Source organism: Scatophagus argus, chromosome 2, assembly GCF_020382885.2.
Source record: "Scatophagus argus isolate fScaArg1 chromosome 2, fScaArg1.pri, whole genome shotgun sequence".
NCBI lineage: Eukaryota > Metazoa > Chordata > Actinopteri > Scatophagidae > Scatophagus > Scatophagus argus.
Window position 1 is genome coordinate 14,332,366 of NC_058494.1, and position 13,838 is coordinate 14,346,203.

Below are 13,838 nucleotides of genomic sequence, written 5' to 3' on the forward strand. Positions count from 1 at the left end.
AGTCATTCAGCATTATTTGCATTTTTGACATGCTGAGAGAAAATGCTGCTGTAACTGGTAACTGGGGAATAATATAGATGCAATTCATTCTCCCTCAGTGACTGAGTGGACAGAAGGCCTCAATATAATATTGCATTGTGTGAAATCATGAAACAGGAGATGATACACCGTTGTTTTTGTCTTGCGTGCAGAGAGTTGAACAGTAGCTCTGCACAGAGAGCTCATATACATTAGAAGAAGAGAACAGGAATTAGATTTGGGCAATTGGTTGGCAAAATCAAAAGCAGGCAGCTCATGTCTGCTGCATATCTGAATGGTACAACCGATGATCAGCATTTTTAGTTCCATGTATGAACGGGCTTGTCATATTCCCGCAGAGCAAGCTACAGCTCCCTGGTTATATCCATGAAACACAGCAACAGAAAAATGGCCACAAAAATGGTGAGTGTTGATGTGGCCGTCCCAGTGGCACAGATTGTTGTGGGTTGACTTACAGGGCTATTTAGTAGACATATATATATATATATATATAAAGCATAATTGTCTTCTCTTGTTTCAGCTTTTCCGTTTAAAGATTAGCTGACGTTTCCTTGTCACATTTCACAGTAAACTGAATATCTCTCGGTTTTAGGCTGTTGGAATTTTTTTTTAATTAATTCTATAGACCAAATCAATTATCAATAAATAATTTATTTAAACTTAAACTTCAAACCTTTATTGTCAGTATATTTTTACATACACTGCATTTCACCAATCACTGATTGAACACACATGCAACATGCAGTTAAGCACACAGGGCTGCCATTTTAGGTGCCCAGGGAGCAAATTGAGGGGTTAACTACCTTGCTCAAGGGCACATCAGCTGACTAATGGAAGGGGGGAGAATTGATTAATCACTCCACCACACCCAAATCAGCAGGATGCATGTGTCAATCACTAGTTAGAGGTTAGGGTAAATGCAGAATTTGGATGGCATGAGCACAATGTCACCATGTGTGAAATAAAATGGAAATTTATTAGCTGCTATTTTGATCAGAAATGGCAAACAGTCTCTGCTTCCAGCTTTTCCGTTGCAAAGATTTGATTGTTTTCTCTTGTCTTCCTGATAGTAAACTGAATATGTTTTGGTTTTGGATGTCATCCTGAGCTGGGAGAAGAACTATTTAATGGAATTTAATAGAAAAAAAAAAACGATTCAAAAATAACCGAAAAATAACAAGTGCAGTAATAGCTGCAGCCCTATGGAGTATGTTACTGTGCCTAATGGGAGGGTGTGGTAGTGTTCAGGGACATTTTGTTCTGATGAAGCAGTGACACAACTCTGTCTCTGTTGTTGTGATGAGACCTCATTATGTTGAATCATCAGCCATCCACCACAAAACAGCAGCGGTAGTAGAAGGACATCCACGCATGGGTCGCACATGCAGATCATTATAGGCATGACCCTCCCCAGCTCAGTACATACAGCAAGTAGGACTTCATATACAGTCCAATTCTGTCAGCCGAGGTTAGTTTGTACTAGTTATATATAGTATGTATGTATGTGTGTGTGTGTGTGTGTGTGTGTGTGTGTGTGTGTGTGTGCAGATGAGGGGGTGGTCCCAGCCTGCAGACTGTCATGGTCAATGAGACAATATATGAAGAATCTGACCCCTGCCGCCTAATCTGAGGGAAGTAATTTGAGATGTGGGGTCACAACAAAACTCAACACTAAAGCTACAACTAATAACATCTGCAATACAATTTGTCACTTCTTTCCCCAAAAGGGCAAAACCCATAACTAAGCTACCAACATAAGTGACCTGTAATTGAGTCCTTATAATTGACCTCAGGTGTTTCAGCAGAAAAGAGCGTGTGCAGGAATGCACAACTCGTGTTGACGCGTAATGTTTCTATATTTGTGTGCATACGGTGCAGTAGAGTGTAAGTAGGTATTTTTTCACACTAATGGCATCTTTAGCAAGACCGTTTCTATGGAAACCGAGTTGCCACGGAAACACTGCATGTCTCTTTGAATTAGAAATGTCTTCCTCTATCCCTCACTCCTCCCCTCTCCGTGGGTCTCTCCTTCACTTTTTGCTTCTTAGTCCTCTTCTTCCTGACTTCGCCCGACTTTGACAGGCCAGCTGCTGTCAGTCAAAAAGTCTAACGCTGTTAAAGGAGACGTGCACCACAAATGGCGGAAACGGAGGGGAGATGAATTTGCATCTGTGCTCTCCAAGAAAAAAAAAATGAAGAGGGAGGGCATCTCTTTTGGAGGGCGAGAGGACTTGGTTTTTAATCAAAAGCAACATATTGAAATAGGAAGGAAATGTTGAATGACATTCAAAAGATAATGATGAGCAGGATGCTGCGAACAGACGAGCCGCAAGAGTGAAGGAGGAAGGGAAGTCTACAAAGACAGAGAGGAAAAGAGATAGCTGATGAAAGGGAAAAAGAGAAGTGATTGATTTTTGCTTTCTCTGATGCCTCTGGTATCTGTGTAACCATGCTGTCACACTTATCCAGCCTATCTGATTGAACTGCATGGGCGATAAAAGGAAGAGAGGGAGAGACACATGCATACAGAGATGAAGAGTTTAGGGGAAAAGAGCAACAGATTGAGAGAAACACAGATAGAGACAGAAGAGAATGGAGTTATTGGAGTGAATATACAAATGAAAATGCGGAGAAGATCGCCCTCATTCCCCAGGTGTTGATGAATGCTTACAAGTCAAGGGGCGAGTGAGAGTAATGCTTCAGGGGAAGTGCAAAGGCTGAGGAGGGGGAGAAAGGCAAACCGGAGTCAAGATGCGCGGAAGAAAAGCGCGTCATGACAGGGTTTTGAACCGCATGTCTTTCATTGCACGCTGAACTTGACTCCAGCCTGCACTGTTCGCCCTGTGTGCTCGTTAGAGAGGAAAGCAGAATTGAAAAGGCAGGCTGTTTGGTTGTAGGGAAGGTGGATGGAAGAGGGAGGGAGGGGCAGAGGGAGGCGAGAGGGCAAGTGTGCATTCTGACACGGTTAAAGGCTGACATAAAGCTTACGAGTGTGCATCATCCAAGGAGCATGTACACAGCACTGCAGCGCACAGCGGAGAGCGTTGTCCTCAGTTCACTTCTCCTGCTCGAGCTGATACACAAGCCAGTTTTTCTATCAAACTGTGCACAGTTTTAGTAACATTGAGCCACAGCACAATGCTATATACTATTACATGTATGGTAAATCCTCAGGTCGTGGCCTTAATTCATCTGAAATGCAGAGAGAGCTCGAGCTTTATTTGAAAGGCTGCTTTTAATTTGTTGTCGGTGTAAACTTAATATTTGCTAACATACATGTTCACAGTATTTATTCCATCAGAACATCCTTTTATTATTTATTTATTTTTTTTTTTAGAACTACTGCTTTCATTCACAACACATGCCATATTACTCAGTGAAACAAAATATCTCCTGCACAAATATCTCACTTTTACCCGAAAGACATAATCCTTCCCTTTCGTGGTACACGTTTAATGTGAAGCATCTTCAGGAAGTGTTGATGGTAGCTACACAGCAACACAAAACTGTGTGAGAAGCTGCAGAAGCTCAAGTGAAAACATTACAGCGGACATAATATTAACGCTTCTGTATCGAATCGCTGCTATTTCGTCGTGTTTGATGTCCTGAATGTTAGCTCAAGGCAAAATCACTGTGGTGCTGCGAGCTGTCACATAAATCTGATGGTTCTTATGCTGGCAGCAGGCCGAGCGCTCGTCCTTCTCAAGTTATCAAACACCACACTCCAACAGGCACTCCAACATGGTGGATGTAAGACGCATTTTAAGCCAGGAGACTCCCCATAGTCTTGAATAAACTCAGTACTGAATTTCTCTTTAGTTTGGTTGATATTTGTAATTTAATAGCTAATTGCTAATTACGAAGACTTGGAGACTACAATTATTAACAGACAACAAGAGTTATAAATGGGAGGTGGAATCTGAAAGACAAGTGAGCATCAAATAAAACAGTGCTATTTGTTGCATTACGGTTAATGTAGGATTCAGTGTTTTTGGTGTTAAAGATTATATAATAACATCTCAACCTCTTCTCATAGAGAGCCTGTGAGGGTGAAAAACACTTGATTGTGTTGAGGCAAGTGTAAACTCCACACAAAATGCAGCTCTGTTTACTTTAAGGATTCAATATGCAATCTAATTGTCAATATCTAGACTTGGATATACCTCTCTTTCTCTCTCTCTCTCTCTCTCTCTCTCGCACACACACACACACACAGATAAACATGCAGATGCTAGTGCCCCTCTTGGTTAGCAGCCGGGGTCAGGTCCAGCTGGATCTCTGGCTTGTTGGGATTGGTCGGCTCTGGTCCAATCAGCATGCAGAGCTCCCATGTGTCAGTGATTAATTACCTGCGTGCTCCGCTGTGCTAACGAGCTTAATCAACTCCTCGTGACAGAGCTTTCCATTAACATGCAGGGCCAAAGGTGAGACTAAATTGACTCCTTCTCTGCCCACCTCCTCCCATTATTGTCCTTCTGGGTTTGCTGTTTCTGACAAGTTTCCTTGTGTTAGCTTTTTCACACAGTGACCTTTGTTTTCATGCACCTAATAGGTTTTAAATTCTTCCATTTCTGATCTTTTACTTTTGCTATTACTTTGAACTGTCCCATGTCTGTTACCAGGTGCTCTTCAGGCTTGATTTTATCTATTGTTCTCTGTCTTCATCTTTGGCACTCTGTGTCAGGACAAAGCTGTGGGCTTGACTGACATGATGTGAGTGCTGCTGCAGCGTCAGATGTAACTGTGGTAGATTGAATTAGACAATTAATTGTATCTTCCTTGTGGTGTGCACAGTGGAAATGGCGACAGAGTTGTGCAGAAGGCTTGAGGCAAACACTAGTTTCTTGTGCTTTCAGAGGAGTCTTTGTGTGTGTGTGTGTGTGTGTGTGTGTGTGTGTGTGTGTGGGTGGGTTTACTGGGCACTGCATGCCTGTGGGTGTATGTGTTTGTACGAGAGTGAATGTGTTTGTGAAACAAAGAGATTAATTTGTTCTGATTAGACAGCCAGTTGATGATTATGTTTCACTAGCTGGTGGTGCAAAATTGAAGACATGATGGAGTATTTTAGAGGAGATAACAGAAACCCGCTGGTGTTTTAATGGGTTCTGATGTTGGAGCGCCGGCTGTGGCTTTAATCACATCTGTCGTGCAGTAAATCAAGGGATCACACTGAGGAAATAAACAACCTGATGCTAATGTGCAATATTTCAAATATAGGTTTGTAGAGCTTACACATTTAGTAAATTAGTTAAATGATCAGTGCATCAACAGAAAACTAATCTGTGTCAATTAAGTGTTTGTCCTTTGTCAAAAAATTATAAATCTTCCCTGGTTTGACCTTTTCAAGTGTGAATATTTTCTGGTTTTCTGAGTCTTCTGCGATACTAAATGTATCTATAATCTATAATCTATTTTTCAGGGCTTTCAGGGTCCCTTACTTCCAGTGAAGGGAAATCTTAATGCTTCAGCATACCAAGACATTTTGGACAATGCTATGCTTCCAACTTTGTGACAACATTTTGGGGAAGGATCTTTTCTATTCTAGCATGACTGTGCCTCAATGCACAAAGCAAAGTCCATAAAGACATGACTGGATGAGATTGGTGCAGAACAACCTGACTGTCCCAAAAAGAGTCCTGACCTCAACCCCATCCAACACCTTTGGGATGAACTGCAATGGTGACACTGAGCCAGGCCTTTTTCATCCAACATACTGCATGAATGGGCAAAAATTCCCACAGAAACACTTAGCCTTCCCAGAACAGTGGAAGCTGTTATAGCTGCAAAGTTTTTTAGTATTTAGAATGTGATGTCATTAAAGTCCCTGTTGGTGTAATACTTTTGTCTATATGGTGTAGTCGCAGCTCTGTATACATTTCAGGATCATAAATTGATCTTTAAATTAATGGTATAAAAATCTGAATTGCTTGAATATTTTTATATGAATCATAAGTGATGAAAGGTCTTCGGCATTTGGATAGGTTTGTGCGCTCCTGTTCGTGTAGAAACAAACCTCCTACCAGCTGCTTGTCATGTGTCTCTTCAATGGTGTGATTAAACAAAAGCACAGTGCAGGTTGCCCTTTCAGTGCTCCAGCAGGCCTCCAGGCATATTTGCACTTCATAATTGGGAGTAAATGGGAGTATTAAGTATGTTGATTGAATAATTGGCATTTTGTGATAATTGAAAATTTTGAACTAAGAATGCAAAAACCTTCAAAACAGAGTGCAGCACAAGGGACTTTAATTTCCTGAGTGATGACTGAATGCAGCCGCCTCCTCCGAGTCTGTCAGCAGTGGGCTAACACTGCTCACTTAGCCAAGTATAAGCCATGTGGCACTCTGCCTCGTTCATTTCCTCAGCCAGTGATTGAGCCTGTTTCTGCCTTCTTGGTATGAGGTTTGCAGATGATGTCATTGTTACTAAGTGTCATATCAACTCGATAAATCAGGATAAAGTTGACTCATCTGGACAGCTTGTGAACATGAGGCTGAGCTGCTAGCTGTCAGGTTGTGGGTAACAGATACTGTAACTGGTTAAGCTGCTGAATGGAAGAGCAGTTGCAGTAAACCTGCAGTACATCCCACAGTATAAGACAATATGTTGTTGAACAACATATTGAAAGTCTGTCTTAGCAGTGGAGCTGAAAATCTAAACTAAACAAAATTTTTTTTTTAAAGTTTTATCTCCCGCTTTGATCAGGCATACATCTTGCCTCAGTAGCATACAGACAGTATGTTGGATTGCAGTCAGGAAAGTTAGGCAGAAATATGCACTTTTCAACCACTTTCTGCAGGGAACTGGTGCAGTGAGCGTACTACATAAGTAGATAAGACATCATTTGCATGATTTGATTTGTGAGATTTACTCACAAGGTGGGGAGGAAGCAAGAAAGCTGCCATCCAGTCACCACTGAGAAAATGAACCTATAATTACACGCATAGGTCTAGATTCACTTTACAGTCCATTGTTGTAACTGTGGGCTGGAATAAAATAGATATCTTTGTGAAACTTACTTTCATGCAATTCAGATTTAACTTCTACAGAAGCCCTAAGAGTAAGTTTTTTTTTTAACTGAAAAACTTTCCATGATTTGATGTTGCTTCAAATTTTTTCAAATTTTTTTCAATTTTTTCAAATTCAATGTTTTGTGATCTTTTTAGCCTATTTAATTTGTTTAACCTACTGTACCTTACAGGCGGTGCAAACTGCAGGGCTCTGGAATTAATATTAGAAAGTAACTTTCCAGTAATAATTGGGGCATAATTTTTCTGAGCTCACTTTCAGAATCAGACACTGAGAAATCTGCCGAAGCTGTAGAGAGCTATTTTTGTTGTGTAAACTGGTGGGAGCTTGTTTCAAATCTTGCTTTCCCCCCTCTGGAGCTATATGGCAGTATTTGCGTGTGTGTCGTACGCACGCCTGCGTGTGTTTATGTATCTATGAATGTGTTTGCCAGTTTGGACTGTTTTTCATCATATTTGTAAATTTGAAAGTATAAAATCTGTGTGAATATATTACGGTTTTCATAAACATCTCTGTGCAAGTATTTGTGAGTTTGCGTGTGTGTGTGTGTGTTTTGCCAGTCACAGAAATCTTTTCCTACATGGAGGCACAGGTTACATCCTGGGACGTTCAGAAGGACCACTGTCATGTTTGCTCTGGTACTTCTCTGAAGGAAGCCAAAGAGTTTTGAATTTGGTTTGTTTGTGAGGGTCACTTCCAGCACTGCCAGCAGTGTTGATTTACAGAGCAAATTAGGAACTAAATTACTGAAAAATATTACTTAGAGAACATAATCCACAAATGAACAAGTAACATCTTTATTGTTTAAACGCCAGCAGCCCTTAATCAGTTGAATCACAGTTTTATCATAAGTAATACTATTTCAGAACAATTTCTGTTGTTTTAATTAATGCATTTCCTTTCTGTTCTGTCTTTGTTGTTGCTCACCACATTTTATGATCTCCAAAGCAGCCTTGTATCCAGATCCTCCAATAAAGAAAGCGGTCATCATCATCATCGCTTCGCTGGCTGCTGTGGGAGTGAATCACATTTCACTGCTTCTGAAATCATTTCCTCGACAAAAATAGCAGGAGTAATTCAATCTGAGAATTATGGGATGTTTAAAATGAAGTGTGCTGAATGGAGCCAGAAAAGAGACATGGAAACAGGGTCGTTGATAATTAAACAGCCGAATATGAGATTAATTAACACACTGTGTGTGTTTGATTAGAAATATGATGATGGAGTTCATTGGGCTCAAACTGTGGAGGACTGACAGCAGCGGTGGTGGCACTCAGACTGTGAGGAGGAGAGATAGACAGAGGGAAGAAGATGAAAGGTGGAGAAAGACGAGTGTGATGAAGTGGAAAAAGCGGAGTGTCGGAGGGGATGATGTTTGTGTGTTTTCATGTGTCTGTGTGTGTGTGTTTGTGAGCCCCTGTCTCTGTAAGTTCTAAGGGTTTGCCTGTTTTCTCAGGCGAGACTCCTCTATTTCTCTCAGCCTTAACAGTCACCCCCACTTCTTTGTCTGCCCCTCTCTCTCTCTCTCTCTCTCTCTCTCTCTCTCTCTCTCTCTCACCCTTACCCCCCCACCCCCCACCCTGTCTCTCCCTGTTCCTCTCTCGTTCCATTTCTCTACCCTCCAGTCCTCTCCCACCAGGGCTTGTTGAGCAGTGGGCCGATATGTCGCTCTTCCTCTGCAAATCTAATTGGAGACAGGCTTTCATTGGCATGACATGGAGATGAGTTGCCAAATCCTTTCAGCCCTCCTGCTTGAGGCTCGCGTCCCCTCAGCTCTTGTACAGTACTGCACACTGACGCAGCAGCTGCAGCCGCAGCCGCAGAGGCATGCTCGGCGCCGACTAGGCATCCAGAGAAATGTCCGTGACAATCTGAACGAAATCAAACGCACCCAACGCTCACTGTCTTAATGGGTTTAAGTCATGCAACCGTCCCGTATGCTTCACTGGCAGACATGTTTCATTTAAATATGACACTGAGAGGGAGTGACATGAGCACTGTGGGGATCAATCCGTGAAAAGAGAGGAAAACGTCATATTTTATTTACACAGATGAGCGTGTGCATTAACATATTGTGTATTTCTGTCATCCGCTGGGCCTCCAGTGAGTTCACTGAGAGTGTGGAGTCACCATCTTAACTGGAGGTTATACTCACATGTTAGTCTGCAGCACCTCAGGGAGCAGGCATGAGACACAGAGGTTTGTGTTACTAAACTAGCTCTCTGGTGCCATATCTGCACAAAGGTTGAATAAACCTCCCGAGTGATTCACTCCTCTCTCAGCCTTTTTTTTTTTTGGGGTGGGCCAATTCACACAGCTCACTGTTGCAGATTCAGTGCCACTACACCTAGACTATTTTGAGATTCCTGTGCTAAGACTGAAGCACCAAAGCAGTGTTTGATGTGACTCAGTATGAGGAGAAAAAAAAAAAAAAACATTGGCAAGATGCAAGAGGGGAGGTGTGATTAGTGATATAAAGAAACAAAGACTAAAGTGACAGTAATACATTAAGTGGTCATGACCTGCCACTGAATAAAAGATGTGAAAGTACAAAGTAACTTTATTAAATTAAAATGCTTACGACAGAACTCTTTGTAGGATTTAGCGGCGAGTATATTTAGCTGATGTGTGCTCAGCCATATTTGCATAATAAGCACACAGATCATCAACTGGTGCCTACTTTTCCCGGGATGAGCAGCTTTACGATGTTTGCATCGGCATCTCATATATGTAGACATCAAGCGCATTTAACAGCCTTTTAAAAAATGCTTGTCTTAAAATGAGCCAGTTTGAAACATTATAACATCACTGGCAGATGGCAGCTAACAGTGGCTTAATTAGCCAGGTAGCTAGAGAGATGGTAGACGATAACATGGAATTTGAAAATGAAATATTGATATTGTTTTGGTAATACAGATATAATGATATCATGTAAATCATCCAATGCAGATGTTAGGCACTGTGGATTGTTTGTTTGTCTCTCTGACATAATTTTAATACCACTGACCAAAATTTTTTGATTTGTAAAATGCATCTTAAACACATCTGAGTCTAGATTTTGTTGTGTTTCTTTTTTTTTTTTTTTTTACATGTATTTTTATATTACATTGAGGGCGACGTGTTCATACCCATCCAACCTCAAGGCCTGCAACTCAATTTCAACACTGTCTAACCAAATTCGACAGCGCAAATTACAAAATGTAAGCTATGTCATGACCTGCATCTTACAGAAAGGAGAAAAAACAGCTTGAAAATTAGCTGACAAACCTCTTTCTTAGGCACATGGTTGAGTTGTGTCTGATGTGAAATGACAGGCAAGAAAGCAAGCAGGCAGGGATGAGGGTGGTAATGACACACACACACACACACACACACACACACACTGTGCCCGGAAGGACACTTCACACCTTTGTGATATGAACTAATGGAGCTGCAGGACATTATGTAAAAACAGAGGACAAAGATGAAAAAAATATGGCTTGAGTGAGTGGGGTGGGGGTCAGGAGAGAGGGAGACAAAAGAAACTGACACTAATACCACGTGAATAAAGTACTGAAATTAAATAGGGGTGATTAGGATTTGAAAGGAAAAGTAGAATGAGATGATGATTAGCTGTAATCTAAAAAGAAGAGAATGAAGTAAGCAGGGCTATCACAGTCCCTCTGAATGGCAGGTTTTGGTCTCTCAAGTGATTACACCTCTCTGAGTCCATTTTTAAAATGAAAGAATAAGGAGAGAGAGGGACAAGGAGACAAAGAGAGAGTTTGGGGCATTCAAAGGAGAAATGGATACTAAGTGAGTAAGTGAGAGGAAATGAAAAAGGATGGAAGATCCACACACTGAGTCACTCGGTGCTGGAAAAGAAAGGTGGCATCTGCACAGTAAAGTCAAACTGAGGAAAATCAGTTCACTCCGTTTGAAAACATTATTTAGCCAATCACCTCCAGTGGTGTGGATATCTTTAATTTGATTTGTGCACGTTTTCAGATAGACTCTTGTTTCTGACACCAATCGTAAAAGTTAAGAATTTACTCCTACTCAAGATGCAGATATTTTAAAAAATGGATCAGAAATATAGAATTATTTTTTTTTAAAAAAAAAAGGCCCAGTAATTAGCTGATCACTTTAGGTTTCAGCAATCGTTACTCAAACTTGAGTAAATAGTGCATTTTGTTGGGGACTATTTTCAGCCGTGGATTAACACACATGGTGCTTTACTGAGTATTTGCAGCATCAGGATTTTGTATGCTGGATTGATTCAAAGTAAACTGAACTAATGTTCATAATGAAAGAACTTGTCACCCATGGCTTATTGGTGCATTTTTAGGTCTTTGGAGAACAATTGAGGTCTCTGACACAGAGAAATGCAGTAGTAATATTAGGTAGCTTTGGTCTTATCATGGTATTTGTAGAAAAATAAAGAAAATATAGAAAATAATCAGCAGTTTCATCCCTTAAAGACAGGAGGTGTCTGTGTGGTGAACAGATGGAAGGACAAATAGTGCTTGTGGTTAAAGGAAATGAGTGGCTCCACAGATGGAATAACACTGTTAGGGTCAACTGCATGTAGCACCTATCTTTACAGTTCATTTAAAACTCGGCACGATGAAGCTGAAATGCTCAAACAACGATGGATTTTGATGGAAGCGTGAGGTTAGAGGTGAATGGTGCATTAGCTGTCCACCATGCGTGAGAATACCTTCATTATCTTCCTGAACAGAGCAGAGTGTGTTTACTGTCAGTGTAGGTAAAACATCAGGTTTCAGCCCGCATACACACACATACACACACACACACACTCCTTCCCCCCTCATTTCCACAACTGCCAATCCTTTCACCATCACTTGACACTGTGGTGTTATTACCTCATTACAGTGAAAAGTAGGTAACAGATCATTTCTGTCCCTGAGGGTAAAAAAAAAAAAAAAAGTGGAGGAAGGGGGAGATAAGCTTTGATGTAGAGTGGAGGTAGCACACTTAGGTCCTCAGCGGTCTGCATGACTTACATGTATGACCGATTGCACACGTGGATGGTTATCCGTAGTGAAAATGAAATTGTAAACATACAGAGTGTAAGTGGGTCTTGGGGGCACATGTGATGTGTGGAAAGTCCTTTATTTCACCCAGATTTTCATCTGAACTGCAGAGTGAGTTAACAGCAAAGATGATGGACAGATAAAGAGATTGATGCCACTTTCATGTCCGTGCTGTAAGCCAAACTATTAAGACTGGAGGCAGGGAGAAACAGCCAGCCTGGCTCTCTCCAAAGTTAAAAAGACACCTGCCAGCACCTATAGGGCTACCTAATTAACATGTTTAAGGTATTGAATGGATTGCTATCTGTGTACAGTAAACATCCACGGTGCCCAGAGGATGAATTCTAATAACATTGTTGTTCTCCTGACTTTTCCTCCATTGTCATCATGAGGTTCACATTCGTGGTTTTGCTCCACACATTCATCTTCCCCACAGGATGAACTCGTGTGACTTTGGTGATACCTTAGCTTTTGATTTAGTGCCATCGCCAGGTCGAAATTTCATTTTGCCATTTGCTACACTTTATTTCACGACCACATACTTTGTGTACTAATCAGTAAATGTTAGAATTATGATATCCCAAACATGATAAAGCCACTAAACATTAGCATTGTCATATTAATATGTAAACAGCTGTGCCTATTGGTAGCATGGCGATAGACTTTGGATGGTTAGCTGCTTGCCTGTTTCCAGTCTTTATGCTAAGATGGACCTGCAGCTCTTAACACACAAACATGAGCGCATTGTTGATCTTTTCATCTGACTCTTCATATTTCCCAAAATGTTGAACTGAAGCGACGTAGACTATGATACATTTACACAACAGCCGGTGCTGAAGCAGAACCCAACACCTCCAGTCATCTCAGTCACCGCTCAACAGTGTTTTTAACTATGGACACGCAGAGGACCCATGACATGATGCTGTTCTCATTGCAGCCCCTCTGTGACGTCCCCTCCAGTCACTAACGTTTGTGAATAATCCGTCTTGACTTCTATGTCCTGATTAGTTGCTTGGCAGTTTTGCATGGGTGACTGACCTTGATGAAAACATGGCACCAGACATCAGGCTCCTGGAGCTCCAAGCCCCCTTCTTACTTTCTCTCTTCTACCTATCTTCATGGAGAAAAATGTTTTGAGAAAGATATGTGTGCACACACTTTGTACCCTACATCTGCCGTTGTCAACCAGAGCATCTTCTAGTGGGCTAGTGGGCCATGATACTGCTAAATTGTTAGATCAGCTGTTTATTTATTCATTCATTTATTTGGTAGTTTACAAAACTGGTTATTTTTATATCTAAATGTGCTCAAGAATTCACATAAAGACAAAAAATGTCTGACCAAATTCGTAATATCAAAGACCAGTCACATTTGAATTTCACCACGCCAATCGCAACTCATCATCAGGCAGAGGCAAACATGTTTTGTCTGTGTTAGTTAGCTAACATCCCCTCAGATGCAGTGACACAAAATGGATTGGTTTGGCAGAAAGCAAAGACCACACTGAATGCAACTCTGAACACTGCTCAGCCTCTCACCTCTCCCGCCATGACTTGATCTCATTATGTCCGAGTGTCTCGCTGAGGTTTAAGCATAATGTACAGTATTCGCTTTAGCTGACATATTTAAAGAAGAGTATATTTTTTTTTACCTTTTTGGTTGACTTGTTATTTTGGTGGTCCTCAGAAATATTTTAACAATGAGAAGTGGGTCAAGTTACAAAAAGTTGAGATCCCC

General features: G+C 41.1%; 1 protein-coding gene across 4 annotated transcripts in view; it reads left to right on the top strand.

The window, feature by feature from the left end:
• grin2bb (glutamate receptor, ionotropic, N-methyl D-aspartate 2B, genome duplicate b) overlaps positions 1 to 13,838 on the top strand; it is an 88,143-nt gene that overhangs the window by 37,230 nt on the left and 37,075 nt on the right. The window contains exon 1 of one of the 4 annotated variants that reach the window (XM_046411989.1): positions 4,312 to 4,463. The exons of the other annotated variants lie outside the window; for them this stretch is intronic. The gene's annotated coding sequence lies outside the window, so the exon portion shown is untranslated. Of the gene's footprint in view, positions 1 to 4,311; positions 4,464 to 13,838 lie in introns of those variants that run through there. 4 annotated transcript variants of the gene reach the window in all.